Consider the following 22,789-nt stretch of genomic DNA (forward strand, 5'->3'; position numbering starts at 1 on the left):
CCTTAAGGACCAAGCCCGTTTTAACCTTAAGGACCAGGCCAATTTTATTTTAGCGTTTTCGTTTTTACCTCCTCGCCTTCTAAAATCCATCTTTTATATTTCCATCTACAGACCCATATAAGGGCTTGTTTTTTGCATGACCAATTGTACTTTGTAACGAAACCTCTCATTTTACCATAAAATATATGGCGAACCCCCCAAAATTATTTTTTTAGAGAGAGAATTTAAATGAAAACCACAATTTTGCACATTTTGGAGGGTTTCGTTTTCACACTGTACACTTTACAGTAAAAATGACATGTGTTCTATATTCTGCGGGTCAATACGATTAAAATGATTCCCATGGCTAGATACGTTTATATTTTTGTACCGCTTAAAAAAAATCTAAAACTTTTTGTACAAAATCAGTAATCTAAGATAGCCCTATTTTGACCACCTATAACTTTTTCATTTTTCCGTATATAGGGCAGTATATACGGAAGGGGGCTCATTTTTTGCGCCGTCATCTGTACTTTTTAGCGTTCCCACATTTGCATATACCGTATTTATCGGCGTATAACACACACTTTTTAGGCAAAATTTTTTAGCCTAAAGTCTATGTGCGTGTTATACGCCGATACCGCCCCAGGAAAGGCAGGGGGAGAGAGGCCGTCGCTGCCCGCTTCTCTCCCCCTGCCTTCCCTTCGGTCTAGAGCCCTGCTGCCGGCCCTTCTCACCCCCTGGCAATCGGCGCCGCTGCCCGTTCTGTCCCCCTGACTATCGGTATCGGCGCCGATAGCCAGGGGGAGAGAAGGGGCAGCGGCACCCATTGCCAGCGCCGCTGCCCCGTTGCCTCCCCCCATCCCCGGTGGCATAATTACCTGAGTCGGGTCCGCGCTGCTGCAGGCCTCCGGCGTGCGTCCCCTTCGTCGTTGCTATGCGTTGCTATGCGCTGCACAGTGCGTCAGTGACGTCAGTGCGCCGCGCCGTGCATAGCAACGACGCAGGGGACGCACGCCGGAGGCCTGCAGCAGCGCGGACCCGACCCAGGTAATTATGCCACCGGGGATGGGGGGAGGCAACGGGGCAGCGGCGCCGGCAATGGGTGCCGCTGCCCCTTCTCTCCCCCTGGCTGTCAGCGCCGCTTCTCTCCCCCTGGCTATCTAGACCCCAGGAAAGGCAGGGGGAGAGAAGCGGGCAGCGACGGCCTCTCTCCCCCTGCCTTTCCTGGAGATGTATCGGGGTATACACGCGCACACACGCACCCTCATTTTACCATGGATATTTGGGTAAAAAACTTTTTTTACCCAAATATCATGGGTAAAATGAGGGTGCGTGTTATAGGCCGGTGCGTGGTATACCCCGATAAATACGGTATATAACTTTTAGATCATTTTTTTTATAATTTTGGAATAAAATGTGACAAAAAAGCAGCATTTTTGGACTTTTTTTTATTTTTTACGTTTACGCCTTCACCGTACGGGATCATTAACATTATATTTTGATAGTTCGGACAATTTTCATTTTTATTGGGGGACGGGATTTTTCATTTTATTTTTATTTTTAATTTTTACATTTTCCAACTTTTTTTTAACACTTTTTATGTCCCCATAGGGGACTATCTATAGCAATCATTTGATTGCTAATACTGTTCAGTGCTATGCATAGGGCATAGCACTGATCAGTATTATCGGCTATCTTCTGCTCTGGTCTGCTCGATCTCAGACCACAGCAGGAAACGCCGTGAGACGGACGGAGGCAGGTGAGGGGACCACCGTCCACCGTTAAAGATGATCGGATCCCCGCGGCAGTGCTGCGGGCGATCCGATCATCTATTTTAACATGCGCACTGCCGCAGATGCTGTGAACTGTACTGATCACAGGATCTGAGGGGTTAATGGCGGACATCCGCACGATCGTGGATGTCGACCATTACCGGTGGGTCCCTGGCTGCTACTAGCAACCGGAACCTGCCGTGTATGACGCGAGCACCGCTCCGATGCTCGCGGTCATACACAGGACGTAAATGTACGTCCTGGTGCGCTAAGTACCGCCGCACCAGGACGTACATCTACGTCCATGGTCGTTAAGGGGTTAACAACTTTTTTTATGTAAAATAACATTTGTACAGAACCAAAATTAGGGACTTCCATGGGGAATTTACAATGCCAAACACCTCAGATCGCTGCATTTTTTCATACTTTGCATGCTCTATTAGAAGGATTGGTTTTAGGAGTGATTAGTTTCATATATACAGCATTCCACAGAACATTCTAGTGCAGAGCGGTACGTAGTGCAGAGCTGTATAGGACTCTGTGTGCCGCCTTACAGGCTCTCTGCATAAGGTATAACTCTGAAAAACTTTAACTACTGTATGCCAAACTTAAAATACTGCGTTTTTAGTATAATTGACTCTCTAGACTTCATTTATATTAATAGTATATTACCAGCATGTACCAAGATCATTTTTTGGATAACATAGTATCTGTCAAAGTCCCTTTAACAAAATGCCTTAAATTCCATTATGCCCTCTGAAAAAAAGAGGTTAATATGATTGATGATTGTTGGTCTGTTTAATGCAATGTAGCTCTGAAATACAAATGGAAAATGTGCTTCTGGGAAAATATATCTTTTCTGTACAATTCTATCTTTTGTAAATTCCTGAGGAAACTATATACTGTTAAATGATGGCCATTAGTATTGTCTTAATGTACTTCTTCTCCCTTCTGAATTATATATTTCCTTTTCATTATCAATGGAGTTAATTCTGAGATGTATTATACTTATCTCATCCACTTTAGTTCCCATCAGCGTCTCTTAAAAGTTCACAGGTCATGAGCTTCATCACCAATTCCTGACTTAGGCTGGGTTCACATCATGTTTTTGCCATACTGTTTTCAATCAGTTTTTTTAACTAAAAACCGTATTAGCTGAAAAACGGACAGAACCGTATGGAACCGTATGCAAAAAAGAAAACCATATGCGTTTTATAACCGTATACTGTTATTAAAAATGTGTCCGGTTGCATACGATTCCATACGTTTTTTTAAATTAAATCCAATACGTTTTATGCAATTTTGTCAGTTTTTTTTTATCAAAGTTAATCTTGCTTTATTGAAATCCCCAGAGAAGTAGGAGAGGTTTTCCATGTGGTCTTGCTTTGCTAGGTTGGAGAGAGACAGGAGAGCAGTTTTTTTTCTTTGGCTCGTGTGTTTTTTGCATTATTTGTCTTGCCAATTTTGCGCATGCAGTTCTTAGAGCTGCGTGGGAGGGAGCGTGAGCGGAGGAGATTGGCATGTCGTTATTGGATGTACCTGGTTAATGCCATTGGGCCACGGCTTGGTGCATTTGAGGCACTGTATGTCCAGCTTCCAAAGTTTCCGGACCAATTTCAGCACTATCTTTGAATTACCCTTTTTAGCTTTGATGTCTTATTGGAGCTTGTTCGGGACGACATCCAGCGCCAGGATACGCGCTTCAGGATTGCAGTGTCACCAAAACAGCGCCTTGTGGTGACCCTCAGGTAAGAATATTTTTATACATCGTTTAGTCTATGCAATAGGAAGATTGTTTTTCTATAAATGTTTATATAGGCTATATATGTTTTCCAAGGTCTGTGTACCTCCAGCTAGTCCTGGGCTGGCTGGCAATGCTTAGATATGTTTTTAGCCTTTTCTTTTATTTTTATTTTTTTTATAGCCAAGCTTATAGTGTGTACGTTAACAGTAGAGCTTTTGTCCTCATAATTTAAGGTGTTTTTGGAATATCTCTATAATGTGCAAGTGGAGCATATGCCCATAGAAATAAAGCACATTGTTTTTAAAAAAAAATTTGGTAAGCAATGTGCTTTGTTGCTATAGGCAACAACACTATTATATTGCTAGCTGTTGCTTAAAGGTTCAAATTTTGCTTGAGATATTTCCAAACATATCCACCAGAAAAGGTGCAGAGTTGATCATAGCAACCAATGTTTTTCAAAAATGTTTATATAAAAAATATGTATACAAATGTATAAATGGATCTGATTAGTTGCTAGTGGTAACTCTACAACTTTTTTTAATGGACAATTTTTTGAGAAATTCAACTCACTGTGTTAAGATAGTTTCAACAATATATCAAATAGGAAAGTTAATATAGTCTCTGTGGTGCAATTGCTTAGCACATTCAGACTTCAACTGAAAGGTTGGTGGTTCAAGTCTACACAGAGACACAACTATCTTTTCAGATTTATAGATAGTGAAGCTATCAATTGCACAAACATTTTGTGGTGGCAGTGATTGCTAATTCTTTAGATTTGTTTTTATTCTATTCATTTAGAATTTTCATTATGCCTTCATCAATTGTGTTCTTTTTTCTAGAGCAGAAGCCATTGCCAGATCAAAACCTAGATCAGAATACCTATATCTGGGGGTCAAGACTAGGCACTCGACATCACAAATCCATGCAGAGGGTTTGGCAAAAAATCCAATGGTGTTTTCCACTGTATCTTCTAATCAATTCACACAGATTAAAAATATTGTACACCATAATTTATCTATTTTGAAACAAGATTCACAGTTGTGTGAAATATTAAAATTGGATGGCACTGTGTCGCCAAGAGAAACACTACCATTGGTAATAGAATTTCACTCAGCCATTTTGTGAGAAATCCCTTTAAAAAAATCAGGGCAAAAATTGGTTAAAATACAATGGTAGTGTCCCATGTGGAAGGTCTCGCTGGTATATGACAAAATCAGGACATTTCAACAATGGGCGATCCGATCATCTATTTTAACATGCACATTGAAGCAGATGCCGTGATCTGTACTGATCACGGCATCTGAGGGGTTAACGACAGACATCCACGCAATCGTGGATGTCGGCCATTACCTGCGGGTCCCCGGCTTCTGCTAGCAGCCAGAACCTGCCATGTATGACGCGAGCAACACTCTGATGCTCGCGGTCATACTCAGGACGTAAATGTACGTCCTGGTGCGCGAAGTACCACCAAACCAGGACGTACATTTACGTCTGTGGTCGTTAAGGGGTTAAAGGACATCTGTAGTACTCAGAATTTTATCACTATGCTAAGGATAGGGGATAAGTTTTAGCTTGCGGGCTCCAAGCGCGGCAATGTACAGGAAAGGGGGCGTTCCAACCCCGCATGACGCGGTAGCCGGCACTCCCCTCCATGTATCTCTATGGGATTCATGGTGGGACGTGCACTCGGACCCCCCGCGATCTAAAACTTATCCCCTATCCTTCGGATAGGGGATAAAGTTCAGAGCACTGCAGATCTCCTTTAAGACGTCTATGAAATTTTGTTACCATTGGTAGTGTCTATTACACAGTTAGCAAATGAAGGATCACAGAAAATTGTTTTTAATATGCACTCAATGGTTGCCATGGGCAACGTGCTTCTGCTAGTAACTAGCTGTTCAGTATATTAAGACATCTATGTAGTTTTGTTATCATTGGTAGTTTTAATTACTAGTCAGAAAATAAAGGGTTACGGCAAGTTTGTTCAATATGTATTCAAAGGTTGCTATGGTCAACGTACTTTTACAAGTAACTAGCTGTTCAGAATACTAAGATGTCCATGAAGTTCTGTTACCAATGGTAGTGTTTAGTCAGCAAATGAAGGGTTATGTCAAGTGGGTTTTATATTTTTTTTTATATGTATTCAAAGGTTGCTATGGGAAACGTATTCCTGCAAGTAACCAGCCATTTAGTATACTAAGAAGTCTATGAAGTTCTGTTACCAGTGGCAGTGTTCATTACAAGTCAGCAAATGAAGGGTTATGACAAGTTACAAATTGGGAAGGGATGTGGGGGAGGGGTTTCTGTTACAAGGTGTATATTTATTCGGCTGAATATTTTCTACCAGTGAGGACCATAAAAAAGGCTTTTGTTTGCCAAAACGCATTGGTCTGTTTTTACCACAATTTGTACCCCTATCATGTTTTTATATTGAAGAAAGAAATAACGTTTTTGTATTTTACAATTTTACACATGCTGGTGTCCAGAAGTGCTGAGGAACCCATGCTGCTGAGTGAGTGAAGCCTGTTTCTCTGTCTACCTTGTTTGCGGCAGCAACGCCCTGACAGCACCTGGACCAGCGGGGGATCGTGATTTTGTTCATGGGAGTAGGTGAGCGAACTCTTTCTTCTTTTTTGTCTTTGAACATTCTTTTTTCTATATTTGCTCTTAGGTTTCTGGCCAGTGGAGAGACATTCTCATCTCTCCATTACCAGTTCCGAATGGGGAAATCCAACATATCTACATTGGTTCTGGAAATGTGTCAGGCTTTATGGAGGAACCTTCAGCCTCATTATCTTCTTCAGCCTACCACCGTTATGTGGAATTCTGCAGCAGAGGCTTTTGGAGGCAATCAAACTTCCCTAATTGTGTTGGGGCCCTTGATGGCAAACATGTGAGGATCAGGAAGCCATCAGGAAGTGGATCCCAATTTTACAGCTATAAAAAATATTTTTTAATAATCCTCATGACAATTTGTAATGCCAGTTAAAAGTTTTTGACAGTTGACATTGGGGCCTATGGTCAAAACAATGATGCCCGGGGTTTTTAAGGAATCTAATTTTGGTAAGGCCCTGTATGCTGGCACCTTCCAGATCCCTGACCCAAAACCACTACCTGATACAGATGGACCTGCACTGCCCCATATAATTGTGGCTGATAAGGCATTTCAGATGAGCCAAAATTTGCTCAAGCCATACTCGGGGAGAAGGCTGAATCCACAGCGGCGTGTGTTCAATTACCGCTTGACCCGTGAACGCCGATATGTGGAGTGTTCCTTTGGTATTCTAACTAACAAATGGCGTGTTCTAACAACCAGCATACAAGTCAAGCCTGAATCTGTGGAGTCATTCAAGCGTGTGTGGTCCTTCACAATTTTGTTTTAATCTGCAATACCCATAATGGAGGAATTCAATCTCCCAGGAATGGAGCCCTACCATTTTAGATCAACGGTGTCTGTAATGCAGATTCATGACCAATTTGCGAATTACTTTTCTGCACAAGGTGCACAATTCTGCACAAGGTGCTTTTTTAAATTGTAATGTTGCTACCTTATTTGTTTTATGAATAAATGGTTTTTTCTTTCCCTTTGTAGTTGATGTCTTCAAGAACCAAACTATCATATTTTTGAAGAAGAGGATTACATGTGTATTTTTGCACCATAACCAGTTATGTTAGTTTTGTTAAAAAAAAAAAATTTTAATTAACATTTAAAAAAAAAATATTACTTTACAATGGTCTATTAAACAATTTGTACAAAACTCAACATGTAGAAAGAACACTTCCAAACACACACACAGAGCATGACATGTTACAAACAAAAAACTACATATGTCTGTAGACCTGGCCTTCCTCGCCCTCAAATGTTTCTTCATATCTTTGAGGGTAGGGAGGTATATATTGTCTAGGTCTCTGCTGTTGGAATGATGGTGGTGGGGGATACATAGGAGCGGGGGGGGGGGGAGAATTGAGAAATGTGTGCGTGATTTTGATTAATTTTTGTTTATAGAAGGCCTGCAGCTCCTCAGTCATTAACCAGTTAAGGACACGGTGCACCTATACACCCTGAGTCTGCTCCCTTTCTATAATGCGGGGCCACGCCGTGGGTCGGGCCCGGCCTCTAACAACGGCCGGGACCCGTGGCTAATAGCGCACGGCACTGATCACTGTGCAGGATGCTATTAACCCTTTAGTTTCGGTGTTCAAAGTTGATCACCACATCTAAAGTGAAAGTAAACTACCCCCGGCTAGCTCAGTCCGCTGTTCGGCCACTGTGTCCCGAACAGCTGGAGGACACGTGGAGGATCCCCTACCTTCCTCCTGCGTGTCCGATCACCGAATGACTGCTCCGTGCCTGTGATCCAGGCATGAGCAGTCAAGCAGCAGAATCATTGATCAATGTTATCCTATGGGATAGCAATGATCAATGTAAAAGATCAGTGTGTGCAGTGTTATAGCCCCCTATGTTATAACGTTGCAAAAAAAAGTGAAAAAAAATTATAATTAATAAACTAATAAAGATCATTTAACCCCTTCCTTAACCTGTTCAGGACACAGGGCGTATGCATACGCCCTGCATCCCGAGTCCTTAAGGACTGAGGTCGTATGAATACGCCCGTGGGAATTCCGGTCCCCGCCGCTAGCCGGTTGGGGACCGGATCGGGATGCCTGCTGAAATCCTTCAGCAGGCACCCCGGCACATCGCCCAGGGGGGTCCTGAGACACCCCCCCCCCCCCCCCCATGTCGGCGATCGGAGAAATGTCAATTCAGACATGCGATTTTCTCCAATTCCGGGCTGATCGGGTCTCTGGTGACCCAATCACCTGGAAAATAGGGCTGATTGGAGTTGTCAGCGACTGCCCCGATCAGCTTAAGGGATAGGAGTGAGGTCGCAGAGCTGCAATCTCCTCCTATCCCCTGCCATTAGCAGAACGGAGTTCTGACCAATGGCAGCGCAGGACCGGGGGTTACCATGGCAACCCCCCGTTCTGCCCGCCCCTGAATATCGAGGGGATCGTGGGAAGAAGATGGAGGCCGTACCTGCAGGAAAAGATGCCTGGGGACGCGGGATTTTCACAGGAGACTGCTGGATCCTGGCTCAGGTAGGGAATCGTCGTGGGGGGGGGGATTGAAAGTGAAAGTAAAACGATCTTTACTATGGCAACCACTAGGAAGGCCAAACTGCAACTCCCAGCATGCCCAGGCATCCAAAGGCTGTCTGGGCATGCTGGGAGTTGTAGTTTTGCAACATCTGGAGGGTCACAGTTTGGAGACCACTGTTACAGTGGTGCCCAAACGGTAGCCCTCCAGATGTTGCCAAACTACAACTCTCAGCATGCCTTGACATGCTGGGAGTTGTAGTTCTGTAACATCTGTCCCTTCAGATTTAGCAATTTTCATGAATTTTTTGAAAATTGCTGCTCTACTTTTGAAGCCCTCTAAAAAATATGTCCATTTTATGATGCCAACATAAAGTGGACATATTGTATTTGTGAAGAAAAATAAAATTTATTGTGAATATCCATTTTCCTTACAAGTAGAGAGCTTCAAAGTTAGGTTAGAAAAATGCTAAATTTTCTAAATTTTCATGAAATTTTGGGATTTTTCACCAAAAAAGGATGCAAGTAGCGCCAAAAATTTACCACCAAAATAAAGTAGAATATGTCCCGAAAAAATAATCTCAGAATCAGAATATTTGGTAAAAGCGTTTTCGCGTTATTAATTCATAAAGCGACGGTGGTCAGATTTGCGAAAAAGGGCTCAGTCCTTAAGGGGTTAATCAAAGTAAGAATCACCCCCCTTTTCCCATAAAAAAAAAAAACTGTGTAAATAAAGATAAACATATGTGGTATCACCGGCTGCAGAAATGTTTGAATCATAAAAACATATCATTCATTAAACCGCACGGTCAATGGTGTTCGCGCAAATAAATTAAAAAGTCCAAAATAGCGTATTTTTGGTAACTTTTTATATCATGAAAAAATGAATCAATATAAAATCAATATAGTCCAATCAATATAGTCCAATCAATATAAAAATGGTACTGCTAAAAACTTCAGATCACGGCGCAAAAAATGAGCCCTCATACCGCCCCGTACGCAGAAAAATAAAAAAATTATAGGGGTCAGAACATGACAATTTTAAACGTATACATTTTCCTGCATGTAGTTATGTTTTTATCAAAAGTACGACAAAATCAAATCTATATAAATAGGATATAATTTTAACCGTATGGACCTACAGAATAAAGAGGAGGTGCCATTTTTACCATAGAAACGTAAGCCCCCAAAAGTTACAAAATAGTGTTTTTTTTCTTCAATTTTGTCACACAATGATTTTTATCTCCGTTTCACCGTCGATTTTTGGGTAAAATTACTGATGTTAAAGTAGACTTGGTGGCTTTAGGTGTAAAATTGAAAGAATTATGATTTTATAAAAATAAGGAAGAAAAGATGAAAGTGCACAAACGGAAAAACCCCTGGTCCTTAAGGGGTTAAATTTCATAGAAGGAGGGGGTGAACTTTGCTAAATATTGCTGGTGAGCCATGAGGCAGTCCACCCATACATTCCATGATAAGGAGGAGATAACATGCTTTAAAAAACAATATGGGGCACAACAGGTACTCTAAAAGGTTAAATTCAGCATATTTAATCCAAATGGCAGCCCTAAAATCGCATACAAAAGCATGCAAGGTGTACAAAGATGGCTGCATGGCCACTACAGATAATATACAGGGTTAATCCAGCATGTAAAAACAAAATGGCTGCCATTTACTCACAATAAATACGCAGAGGAGGTTAACCAAGACGGGTCGCAGAGTCCTCTGCGGTGTTCCTCTGAGCATGTACAGGATTGTTCCGCAGACTTCTAGAAGGTGGGTGTTGGGTGGGGAGTTTAGGATGCAAATGCGCATGTGCAAAGTAAAAACCGTATACGGTTTACCATATGGAACCGTATACATGTGCGTTTCCCATTGACTTCCATGTTAAAAAAAAAAAAAAAAACATATGCGAGTGCAATACGGTTTTGAACCCGGAGACAAAACCGTGGTAAACCACGGTTTTGAGTACGGGAAAAAAACATATTGCAAGCAAACCGGACGCAACCGGATGCAATTGTTTTTCTATGTATATGGTTTTCAATACGGTTCCATAAGTTTTCTATAATATCACATATAATGAAAAACCTGGTGTGAACCCAGCCTTACAAGATAGCTAATAATTGTTGCTTTTCATAAATGCTTACCATTGTTTACTGGTCACTCTCAATATTGCTCACCAAAGTAAAATAAAGATTCTTCATTTTTTTATGTTTACTCCAATTGTTACCATAAGCTTTTAGTTTCTGCCAAATTTTCCTTTGTTTATATTTCTGTAGTATACATAAAGAAAAGAAAAAGGTTATTTTGCATTACCATTCATAAATTATAACCTGGGACTTCTATTTCCAATTTAACTTGAGGAATATTACATAATTAATTGCACAGAATAAACAAGCAAAATACATAAATAAAAACATAAAGAAAATAGTTTTTGTTCATAGCAACCAATCACAGCTCAGCATTTATTTAATACCATGGTAACATGAAAGTTGAGCGGTGACTGGTTGCTATGGGAAAAATCATGGTTTTTGTTTACACATATTTTATGTAAATATTTATATATAAAATAATAACTAGTTGTTTTCTGGCAGAGATATGGATCGATAGCTTTAATCTTGGAGGTGATATAGATTTGCAAGTCTCCTCCATATCCATTCCTCCCCATTCCTATCCTTTATCCATTTGGCCAGTGTTAAAGGGGTACTCCGGTGAAAACCTTTTTTCTTTTAAATCAACTGGTGGCAGAAAGTTAAACATATTTGTAAATTACTTCTATTAAAAAATCTCAATCCTTCCTGTACTTATTAGCTGCTGAATACTACAGAGGAAATTCTTTTCTTTTTGGAATGCTCTCTGATGACATCACGACCACAATTCTCTCTGCTGACGTTATTATAATAATAATAACGCTTTATTTATTGTTGTCCTTATTGGGATTTGAACCCAAGTCCCCACACTTCAAGGCAGCAGTGCTAAGCACTAAGCCACCATGCTGCCCTTAGCAAACATCTGCTATGCATGGTTGCTAAAATGGACAGAGATGTCAGCAGAGAACACTGTGCTCGTGATGTCATCAGTGTTCCAAAAAGAAAGGAATTTCCTCTGTAGCATTCAGGAGCTAATAAGTACTGGAAGGATTAAGATTTTTTAATAGAAGTAATTTACAAATATATTTAACTTTCTGCCACCAGTTGATTTAAAAGAAAAAAGGTTTTCACCGGAGTACCCCTTTAAAATCGAGAACTCTTTGATGCCTTTATCATTGAAAAGTTACTTGCCGTAATAAAACTCACACTAACATAGAGTTGCTTTCCTAAAGGGGTACTCCGCCCCTACACATCTTATCCCCTATCCAAAGGATAGGGGATAAGATGTCTGATTGTGGGGGTACCGCCGCTGTGAACCCCCACAATCTCTCTTGCAGCCCCCCTGTCATCTGGTGTACGGAGCGTCGCTTTGTGGCTGATGACTGGCGATGCACGCCCCCTCCCATAGACTTGCATTGAGGGGGGGGGGCGTGACATCATGATCCTCTGGCCCCTGCATCGCCAGTCATCAGCCACAAAGCGAAGCTCCGTACACCAGATGACAGGGGGATCTCTGCAAGAGATCGTTGGAGTTCCCAGGGAGATAAGATGTCTAGGGTCGGAGTACCCCTTTAATAGAGCTCTACAAGTTAAATGACTCTGGAACATAATTTTATGATATACTTTTTCCTACTATTGACCACTACACCAAATCTTCATGCTTGGGCTCTGCCTCCCAGTCAAAGTAAACTGCATGCAATCTATAGAGACAAAAAGGCAGAGCTCCTCATAGGACAGTACCGTCTGGTACACAGCATAGATAGATAGGCTGAATAGCCGAATTATTACAGTATGCTCACCTTGGTGGGTTGTGTGTCGGACAGTCGGACACAACCACAGTATCAGCGTATGAGTATAGGGGTGCTGCTTTCCTGGGATCGGTCAAGGTATACACCTACCGATATAGTTATGGTAGTAGGAGAAGAAAAAACAGGAACCGGGTATCAGTGCAATCCACCATTCAGAGGTAATCCATCAGTCAAAGGCAAGGTACCATTTACAGTATAGTAAAATGTATTCAGTCAGGTATACCTGGCTGAATAAATTTTACTATACTGTAAATGGTACCTTGCCTTTGACTGGTGGATTACCTCTGAATGGTGGATTGCGCTGATACCCGGTACCAGTCAAAGTAAACTGGAATTTACAACCATAGACCCCCTTTAAGTGCAATAAATTGAGTTGATGAAGTTGACAAAGAGCAATAGAAACCAGACGGAAATTAACCAGAGTTTTAGAATATAATCACATGCAGCAGAATGTTCTCATTTATCTGAACAGAACTTGCAGAAATCCATGGACATACTGCATAAATGGACATACTGCATAAATGGACATACCAACATAAATGGACATACCGCATAAATGGACATACCGCATAAATGGACATACCGCATAAATGGACATACTGCATAAATGGACATACTGCATAAATCGACATACCGCATAAACAAGCCATTTAGGCTAGGGCTACATGGAGACTGCAATGTTCCACTCCCTAAATCATCAGGATTCCATACTCGCTTAGTGTTTTCCTGTATAGCATGGTTTTCATGAAGCATAATGGAGTTGATCCGGCCGAGCACAGATGAAAAGATAGGACAGGCTTTCTCCACTGAGAAGCAAGGTGGAGTGGATGCAAGCTGCCAAGCAAGGTATGATAAGGCATTCTAGACTTATTCCATCCTAATAGACAAAAAGAAGGGTAACAGGGAAATGTTTATTTAGTAATCTCCTTGATCAATGAGTCCCCCTGAGTACAATTATACCTCTCTTTGAATGGTCCATCTTCCTAAGTGAGCAACACATGACCAAGACAGATTTTCAAACCTTGACTGTAAATCAGTGTTGCATTTACTGACAGCAAGCAAAATATTGAAAAACTGATAAAAGTTAGCAATAATCTGAATTTCTAATGAACAAGAATTGCTTACTTAAAGAACATTTTAAAGCAGATTAGTCACTTTATATCCCCTTGCACATCACGTTCTGTAGACCCTGTTCACCTTTATTTTTTTATAAAAAGGGACATCAGATCGCAGCACACGAGGATTTCCTTAGGGGATGCTTCTCCTCTCCTTTGTGCTGAGATACAATTCTCCTTTTGATCTAAAAAGGTAAAAGAGAGGATATTGTGAACGTGATGTGCAAGGGGCCTGACATGCTCCGCTAATGAGAGGTTGCATAAGAGATTTACAGATATGCTGTGCTTGTTGGTCAGATCTTAAAGAAAAATATGCAGATGTTTTTGAATGCTAACAAGCAGTAAAGTGGACTCACAAGCAAAGCTAACCTCCTCATTAAGAAGTGGGAGGCAGATTAAGGCAAAGGTAGATAGATTTTTCAATCAGAATAATCTGTTGTGGAATCCATGGCAGAAATCCAAGGCATCCCCTTGAGTTCATGCTGTGAATTTGCAGCATACATACTGCAGATTAGGCCAAGTTTTGGATACAGGTTAAGCCCCAGTCAGTGAAACATGTTGAGGGAAATTTATCATAAGCTTTTGTCTTCATTTTGGTGTATATTTTCCCCATGTGTCGGTGCACAAAAATTTGAACCGAGCTCTAGGAAAAGCAAAGCTTTAGAAAAATCCTTCTTAACCCCCTAAGGATCAAGCCCATTTTGGCCTTAATGGGGTACTCCACCCCTAGACATCTTATCCCCTATCCAAAGGATAGGGGATAAGATGTCTGATCGCGGGGGTCCCCGTGCTGGGGACCTCCGCAATATTGCATGCGGCACCCACCTGTTTATTGTCCGGAAGCGCTGGAGGGTCTGGGTCGTGACCACGGGAACGGAAGTCCGTGACGTCACGACTCCGCCCCCGTGTGACGTCACGCCCCGTCCCCTCAATGCAAGTCTATGGGAGGGGGCGTGATGTCACACGGGGGCAGAGTCGTGACGTCACGGACTTCCGTTCCCGTGGTCGCGACCCAGACCCTCCAGCGCTTCCGGACAAGAAACAGGTGGGTGCTGCATGCAATATTGCGTGGATCCCCAGCGGCAGGACACCCGCGATCAGGCATCTTATCCCCTATCCTTTAGATATGGGATAAGATATCTAGGGGTGGAGTACCCCTTTAAGGACCAGGCAAATTTTGTTTTTGCACTTTAGGTCTTTCCTCCTCCCCCCCCCTTCTAAAAATTGTACTTTGTAATGACATCAATCATTCACCACAAAATCTACGGCAAAACGAATCAAAGAAATATTTGTGGGATGAAATTGAAAACAAAAAATCCATTTTGTATAATTAAAGGGCTTCTGTATCTACGCAGTGCACTTTTCGGTAAAAAATGACACCTTATGTTTATTCTGCAGGTCCATACAGTTACAAGGATACCCAATTTATGTAGGTTTTACTTTATTATATAAAACAAATTATAACTACCTGCACCAAAATGAGTATGTTTAAAAATGCTTTTTATAAATTTTTTTGATGGTATGTGAAGTGACCAAAAATGCACAATTTTAGACTTTGGTAGAGCTGCTCTGAGCTAATTGGCACCGTTAACATTTTAGGCACCACGGTCAACTTTGATTGTGGCATCTAAAGGTTTAATGCCGGGCATCAGCCCGTATGGCCATACTCGGCATTAACTGTGGGTCCTGGGTGCTCATAGCACCCAGGACTAACTGGGTATGAAGGGTGCTCAGCTCGTGAGCACACTTCAAACCTTGGTAATAGGACCAGGGTGTACAAGCAAACCCTCAGTCCTTAAGTACCAGGATGCGGGCGTGCGTGTACGCCTTTCATCCTTGAGGGGTTAAAGGGGTACTCCAGTAGAAAACCCACTTTTTTTATTTATTTTTATCAACTGGTGCCAAAAAGTTAAACAGCTTTGAAAATTACTTCTATTTACAAATCTTAATCCTTGCAGTACTTATCAGCTGCTGTATGCTACAGAGAAAGTTGTATAGTTATTTTCTGACCACAGGGCTCTCTGCTGACACCTCTGTCCGTGTCAGGAACTGCCCAGAGCAGAAGCAAATCCCCATGGCAAACCTCTCCTGCTCAGGCCAGTTCCTAAGATGGACAGAGGTGTAGGCATAGAGCACTGTGGTCAGACTGGAAAGAACTAGACAACCTTCTTTGGAAAATACAGCAGCTGATAAGTAGTGGAAGGATTAAGATTTTTAAATAGAAGTAATTTACAAATATGTTTAACTTTCTACCATTAGTTGATTAGAAAAAATGTGTTTTCCACCGGAGTACCCCTCTAAGTGTACTTGTGGGAAATTTACAACAAATAGTGTGAACTTTTAATAAATTTCCCTCAAATCTGCAAACTTCAATGCAAAAAATAAGCCGGAGGAAATCAACAAAACACATGGAACACTGAATTTTGCCCCATCATTTGTATTTTTTCTACAATGCAGATTTTAAAATTAAAACTAATAGGAAGTGGATCCGACAAAGATTTCATGCAGATTCCCTCACATAATTACTCCATGTAATGTAGCATTAAGAGTAAGACCACTAAACCAGAAGACCTGTACATAGAAGAAGCCTTAATTATAATTAAAATAATTTGATACTTCCAAATTGATAGCCTACTCTTTTGTTTGGTGACCTGACTTCTGGCACCTCTGCTGACCAGCAGAAAGATCAATGAGTGTTAAAGGGGTACTCCGCCCCTAGGCATCTTATCCCCTATCCAAAGGATGGGGGATAAAATGTCAGATCACCGCTGTCCCGCTGCTGGGGAGCCCCCGTATCGTTGCTGCGGCACTGTGCTATCATTGCTGCACAGAGCGAGTTCGCTCTGTGCGTAATGACGGGCGATACAGGGGACGGAGCAGCGTGATGTCGTGGCTCCGCCCCTCGTGACATCACGGTCCGTCCTCTCAATACAAGTCTATGGGAGGGGGCGTGGTGGTCGTCACGCCCCCTGCCATAGACTTGCATTAAGGGGACGGGCCGTGACATCACGAGGGGCGGAGCCATGATGTCACGCTGCTCCGTCCCCTGTATCGCCCGTCATTACGCACAGAGCGAACTCGCTCTGTGCAGCAATGATAGCGCAGTGCAGCAGCGGCGATACCGGGGCAGCGGGACCGCGGCGATCTGACATCTTATCCCCTATCCTTTGGATAGGGGATAAGATACCTAGGGGCGGAGTACCCCTTTAAGTCCTTTTCATTGTTTTTGTTGAGTGCAGTTACTAGCAAAGCCATAACCATGGCACTGTGCCTGTGTGATGAATAAAGATAACAATGCATACATACTTATTATCTTTTAACAAACAGCTAAGGAAAATAAAATTAATGTAATTGTGTTTCATTACATGTACATCATATTGGCTCCCAGATCAGAACATCAAAATCTTAGTAAATATATATTACGCAAAAAGGAGCCAAGGAAAGCTGACTTTCTTCTTTAACTTTGTGTGCACACCTATTCTTCAGGCTCTTTGGACTATTATGTTGTATTTAAATAGCATGTTTGACAGGTATATACACCACTTAAGGTTTACAGAACACTACAGAACTAGTCTGCCTGACAAATATAAATTGCTTTGTGTCTGCTTTTAATTAAACTTTAGTAAGTGGTCTACATGTGCTCCAGCACATTCTTGTTAATAGAGGCAATTTTAAAAGGAAATAAAATAAAAAGTCTGGTGATTATGATAGAGTTTGTTATGAATCAGCCATTTTTAATCATATGAGCTAATATAAAACATGAAATAATTATAAAAAGGATTGGGATTTATATAATAAATAAAAAAACAGAGAATTGAAGTGTCTTTAGCAAAAGCCAAACTGTGTTGGCTAGATGACTGGGGTAGAATATCTCCAAAACAGAAGGACTTCCTGTGTGTTAAGCATCTACTTTACTTAATGCTACAAGAAAGGACAAGTGGTGGTGACAGGGTTGTGTAAAGACTAGTCCCTCTGGCCTGATCTCACAGAGAAATTATTGTAACACATACGAATGTTAGAAAGGTGAACACAAAGTGTATCACAGTTTGTTGTGCATGGGGCTGTACAGCTGAAGACTAGAGATGAGGGAGCCAAACCGGCAAACCCGGATTAGACCTGAACTTTAGGATTTTCCGGCTCGGTGAACACTCAAGCTTTTACCGGTTTGGCTCGTGTGAGACGGTAAATAGCACAAAAAACCTGAAAGCATGGTTTTTTGGAGGATGAGGAAGCAAGGCGGGCAGGGGAGCGGTGAAAAGACATAGGGACATCAGCAAATCACATGATAACTCAGGTCCATCGTGTGATTTGCGGCTTACTGTGTCAATCAACACAAAGGCCAATAGGACACAGCAAGAGACACAGATAAAAGGGCAGATACATCACCCACAATGTTCAAAGCACTGGAACTTCTGCACAGAGGATACGAAGAAAGCAAAAGAGAGAGAGACAGATAAAGGGACAGTTAGTGTTTAGAAAGATAGATACTGATATACAGATTACAAAGAGAGAAGAAATAGGTACAGTTAGTGATTAGAAAGAGAGAGATAAAGAAAGAAAGACCTTGTGAGTGTGTGAACAGGATTTAATCCCCGTACAATAATTCTATAGGGGCTCATGTACACCAAAACAGCATATAAGGGGACATCTTAATCACAGCCTCTGAAGAGCTCATCTTTTGCTACCACAAATCCAAAGCCTTTTTCAAGGCTCATACATGCATATACCTGAATTGAATAGTGTTCCTGAACCAGCAACAGTAGCCAGTGAGGTGCACTGATCTGTTCCACCCACCCACAAAGCATATTCAAGTGGCACCTATATACCTATATGAAAAATGGAAAGTCGTCTAGCTCACCACCGCCGCCTCAGTGCACGGACTCGTGCGGACACCACGAGGACGGATAAATGGAAAATAGAAGAATGTCCAGCACAAAAGCACGATGCAAGATGATAATTTATTGTGAATTCACACAGCAAATAGCAACATGGATCATGGAGTAGGGTGACGCGTTTCAGCAACCTTAGTCGCCTTAGTCATACCAAGTCTTGGTTCTGGTGCAATATATTGTTTGGCAAACACCTTCAGTACGCATTGTGCTGTCATCTCTGCCATGCAAAAAGCATGTTGACGTTATATATATCTAGCCTGTAGTGTTATACGTTTCTGGTGCATTTAATATATTGTTACGCAAACACCTTCAGTACTTGTTGTGCTGTCATCCCTGCCACACAAAAAGCTTGTTGAAGTCACACATATCAAGCCTGTAGTGTTATACGGTTCTGGTGCAATAGTGTAATATTGTTCAGCAAATACCTTCAGTACTCGTTGTCCTGTCATTCCTGACACGCGAAAAGAGTGTTGATGTTACACATATCTAGCTTGTAGTGTTATACAGTTCTGGTGTATTTAATATTGTTCTGAAAACACCTTCAGTACTTGTCATCCCTGCCAGCCAAAAAGCTTTCAAAGGGTTGAAGCTAAGAGGTTGGTGAAAAATCCCTTGAAAAGGATAAAAGTAACCATATAAAATGTCTGAAAAACAAGTTGGTGGACAGATAGAGGGCAGATGACCCCTGCCATGTTCTCTGCCTATAAGAATGTTTGTACGTCAGCCATCCCAAGTTCACACTGCCTGAGAGAGGTTATGTGGTTTCTTTCACAGGATGATCAGGCTTGACAGGAATATTTATGTCATACGACTTCTAAGGAGGAAGACTCTGACAATATGAAGCCACCGGTCAGTGGATTCCTTCTTTTCTGCACTCACATGGGGAAGTAGAAAGGTCAATCCTAGTTGCTGTGCTTCCTCATCTCTGGCTTTTTCTACCCCCCCCCCCCCCCCCCCCCCCAGCCTGCTGCTATGCAGAAGAATATCACTAGCCACGAGGAGGCGTTGTGTGGGGACAGTCAGGCTTTGGAATGTGTTGGTGAGGTGGTGGAGGTAGAATTAGTGGTCGGGCCCAGCACAAGTGGGACTGGTGGTGTAGGAGGGGTGGGGATACTGTAGGACGTCGAGGTGGCTATGCTGAGGGGGAGCAAGGAGCCCAAGAAGTCCATGCAGAGAGGAGTGGCGTGGATGATGAGGAGTTTGATGTTGACGATCATGTGATGTTGGAAAGGAGGTGGAACCACCTGGGCATGAGCTGACGTGTTCAGAGCAGGAGGGTAATGGCAATGTGAAGAAGAGCGTAGCCAAAGTAGGGGAAGAAAATTTATGAAACGTGACAGGTATAGGGCTGCTGGTCTGATGAGCTCAGGTGACGGCGATGCTGCTGCATGTTTGGGTTCCATAAAAAAAAAAAAACATCCAGAGGAGGGGCACAGTCAGGTAGTGCAGTCCCTGTCCAAAATTCTCATGTGAGGAACTTCTTTTCTACCTTACCTGATGCAGAGAACGTGACAATATGTCATCTCTGCAAACAGAAAGTAAGCAAAGGCCAGGGTCATATGGAGCGTCACCACAAGGCTGTGTGGGACAGTCGAGACACCCCCACAATGTGAGGAAAATGCTGCTGCTAGTGATGATCCTTCAGATCCCTCCCAACTGTCTAACAGCCAGGCCTTTTCCACAGCAGCACATTTTCGGGACTTTCATCAGTGTAATGCCCTCCTCCTGCCTGATCCTGTCAGTTATCCATTGGAGAATCCATGTCCTCCAGACAACAGTATTCTCCCAGTCACCCTGCTTTAATGCGCCTCAATTCGTACCTGGCCAAGTTGTTGGTGGGGCAGGCCCTTCCATGCCATCTTGTTGACTCCACGGCCTTCAGCCAACTAATGGGGTATACCAGGTGGCACATACCTAATTGCTGTCCCCGCTTTGCACAATCATGTGGCAGAGAGGGTGGGCCACTCCATGAACTTGTCTGTGTGCAGTACAGTGCATGCCATGGTTGATATGCGGAGTAATAGCCACAGCCAGGGGAACTGGGTGTCCAAAAAAATGTTTTGCTCCATTGCTGTGGTCTGCATGTGCAAACATCCTGCGACCAGCCAGGGCTGCTGGCCAAATTAAAATAGATTTTTTTGGCAAATCTGCTACTTCCAGCCAGGCCTGGGCCGCCTGGCTGGCTGGGGCAAAACTGTAATTTACTACATTTGCTCTTGAAAACACCCTGCAGACAGCCAGGGTTGATGGCCAAATTAAAATGGATATTTTGGTAAACCTGCTACTTCCAGCCAGGTGTGGGCCACCTGGCTGGCTGGGGCAAAATTCAAATTGATTTTCAAGGTTTCTCAACCTGCTGCTCTACACAGGCGACAACTTCCTCCAGTAAACCACTGTGACATGCTGAAGGTTGCTATTGCAACCTCCCTCCCTCCAGCTAGCCAGGTCTGGGTCACCTGGCTGGCCAAATTTGAATGACTTTTAATGGTTTCTCAACCTGCTGCTGTACATAGGCTGCTACAACTTCCTCCAGTAATTCACTGTGAGATGCTGAAGGTTGCTATTGCAACCTCCCTCCCTCCCTCCAGCCAGCCAGACATGAGCCACCTGACTGGCCAAATTTGAATACATTTTAAAGGTGTCTCAATCTGCTGCTTTACACAGACTACTAAAACTTTCTCCAGTAAGCCACTATGACATGTTCATAGCCAGTTTCAGCCAGGTCTACACATACACAACCCATGCATGTCAGCTTCACCAGTCCAAGAACTACTTCATTGAAAATTTTTCACATTTAATAAAAAAAAAAAAAACACCTTCCTGCTTCTACCAGTCTGCCATCTCCTGCTGTATGCTATTGACATAACTCCACCATCTCATGCTGTACACTAGTAACATCTGTCAACCATCATCTGCTGTAATCTCGCTACTACTAGTAACACCAATCCACCATCACCCTACTTCCAGCAAGGGGCAATGTTCTGAAAAACTTCTGGCATTTATGTGGGTATTACTTATATGGGTGAGATATACCAACTACCCACACATTTTTGAAGACCTCTGCATGACAGCCATATTCCCTTATGGTATCTTTCTGCAAGAAAATTTCCCCTTCCATGCTGGAAAAGATGTTCATGGTATGAGGAACATGACAAGGAGTTCCAGATGCTGACATGGCCTTCACATTAACCAGCTCTCAATCTGATCGAACATCTGTGGATGTGCTGAAAAAACATGTCCGATCTATGGATCATTGTACCTTCACTGTATAGAAAAATAAGAACATATGCTCAAAAAGTTGCCTGATCAGTAAAAACATTAGGACATGTTGGACAGACAGTCAATCCTGCCAATAGGTGAAGGCCATTACATTGGTTCCTCAAGTTCTGCAATAATATGGTGCTAGTGATGTATCAGTTACTAGATAGCAAGGGAAAGCAATTTTAACAATTTGACAGAAGAAAGATTAAAGGCTCACATTTATAGCTTTTCTATTCAAGGGGAAATGCTCTTGCTGTATTGGTTAGAAATATTGTCAGCATGCATGTTGGGCAAGTACAGAATGTATAAAGTGGCCTGTGGTGGTGTAAATCTAGTTTTGCTTTTTAGAAGCATTTCTTAATCATTGTCATTTAAAGAGATTGGGTAATATACATACCGAAAATGATATGAGATATATTTCATTACCATTTATCCACCATACTTGTAATCAAGAAAATTATTTCTAAATGTATCTCGAGAGCATCAAGATCACAGTGATGGCAGGCTGGAAAAATAAGCAGCTATTGAAATGTTTCACTAATTGATGTTAGAAAAAGAACTCATTTTGTAGGACAAGTAATTACTATGCAGAACAGTATTATAAGGGTTGCACAGTACATTCTCTCAGTATTACAGGTACCTGAATAGTCATTGTTATAATAAAGGTTAAAGGGGTACTCCAGTGGAAAACTTTTTTTTTTTAAATCAGCTGGTGCCAGAAACAGATTTGTAAATTATTTCTATAAAAAAAATCTTAATCCTTCCAGTAATTATTAGCTGCTGAATACTACAGAGGAAATTATTTTCTTTTTGGGACACAGAGCTCTCTGCTGACATCACGAGCACAGTGCTCTCTACTGACATCTCTATCCATTTTAGGAACTGTCCAGAGCAGCATATGCTTGCTATGGGGATTTTCTCCTACTCTGGACAGTTCTTAAAATGGACAGAGATGTCAGCAGAGAGCACTGTGCTCGTGATGTCAGCAGACAGCTCTGTGTTCCAAAAAAGAAAAGAATTTCCTCTGT

General features: G+C 42.2%; 1 long non-coding RNA gene across 5 annotated transcripts in view; it reads right to left on the bottom strand.

The window, feature by feature from the left end:
• The window catches only part of LOC130357984 (uncharacterized), a 151,441-nt gene that overhangs the window by 33,762 nt on the left and 94,890 nt on the right, over positions 1 to 22,789 (bottom strand). For 3 of the 5 annotated variants that reach the window (XR_008889353.1, XR_008889351.1, XR_008889352.1), the window contains one exon: positions 10,743 to 10,868. This is a non-coding gene — a long non-coding RNA (uncharacterized LOC130357984). Of the gene's footprint in view, positions 1 to 10,742; positions 10,869 to 13,127; positions 13,371 to 22,789 lie in introns of all 5 variants that reach the window. The other 2 variants (XR_008889350.1, XR_008889349.1) reach the window with 1 other exon arrangement.

The sequence above is a fragment of the Hyla sarda genome, chromosome 2 (genome assembly GCF_029499605.1).
Source record: "Hyla sarda isolate aHylSar1 chromosome 2, aHylSar1.hap1, whole genome shotgun sequence".
In the NCBI taxonomy this organism is placed as follows: domain Eukaryota; kingdom Metazoa; phylum Chordata; class Amphibia; order Anura; family Hylidae; genus Hyla; species Hyla sarda.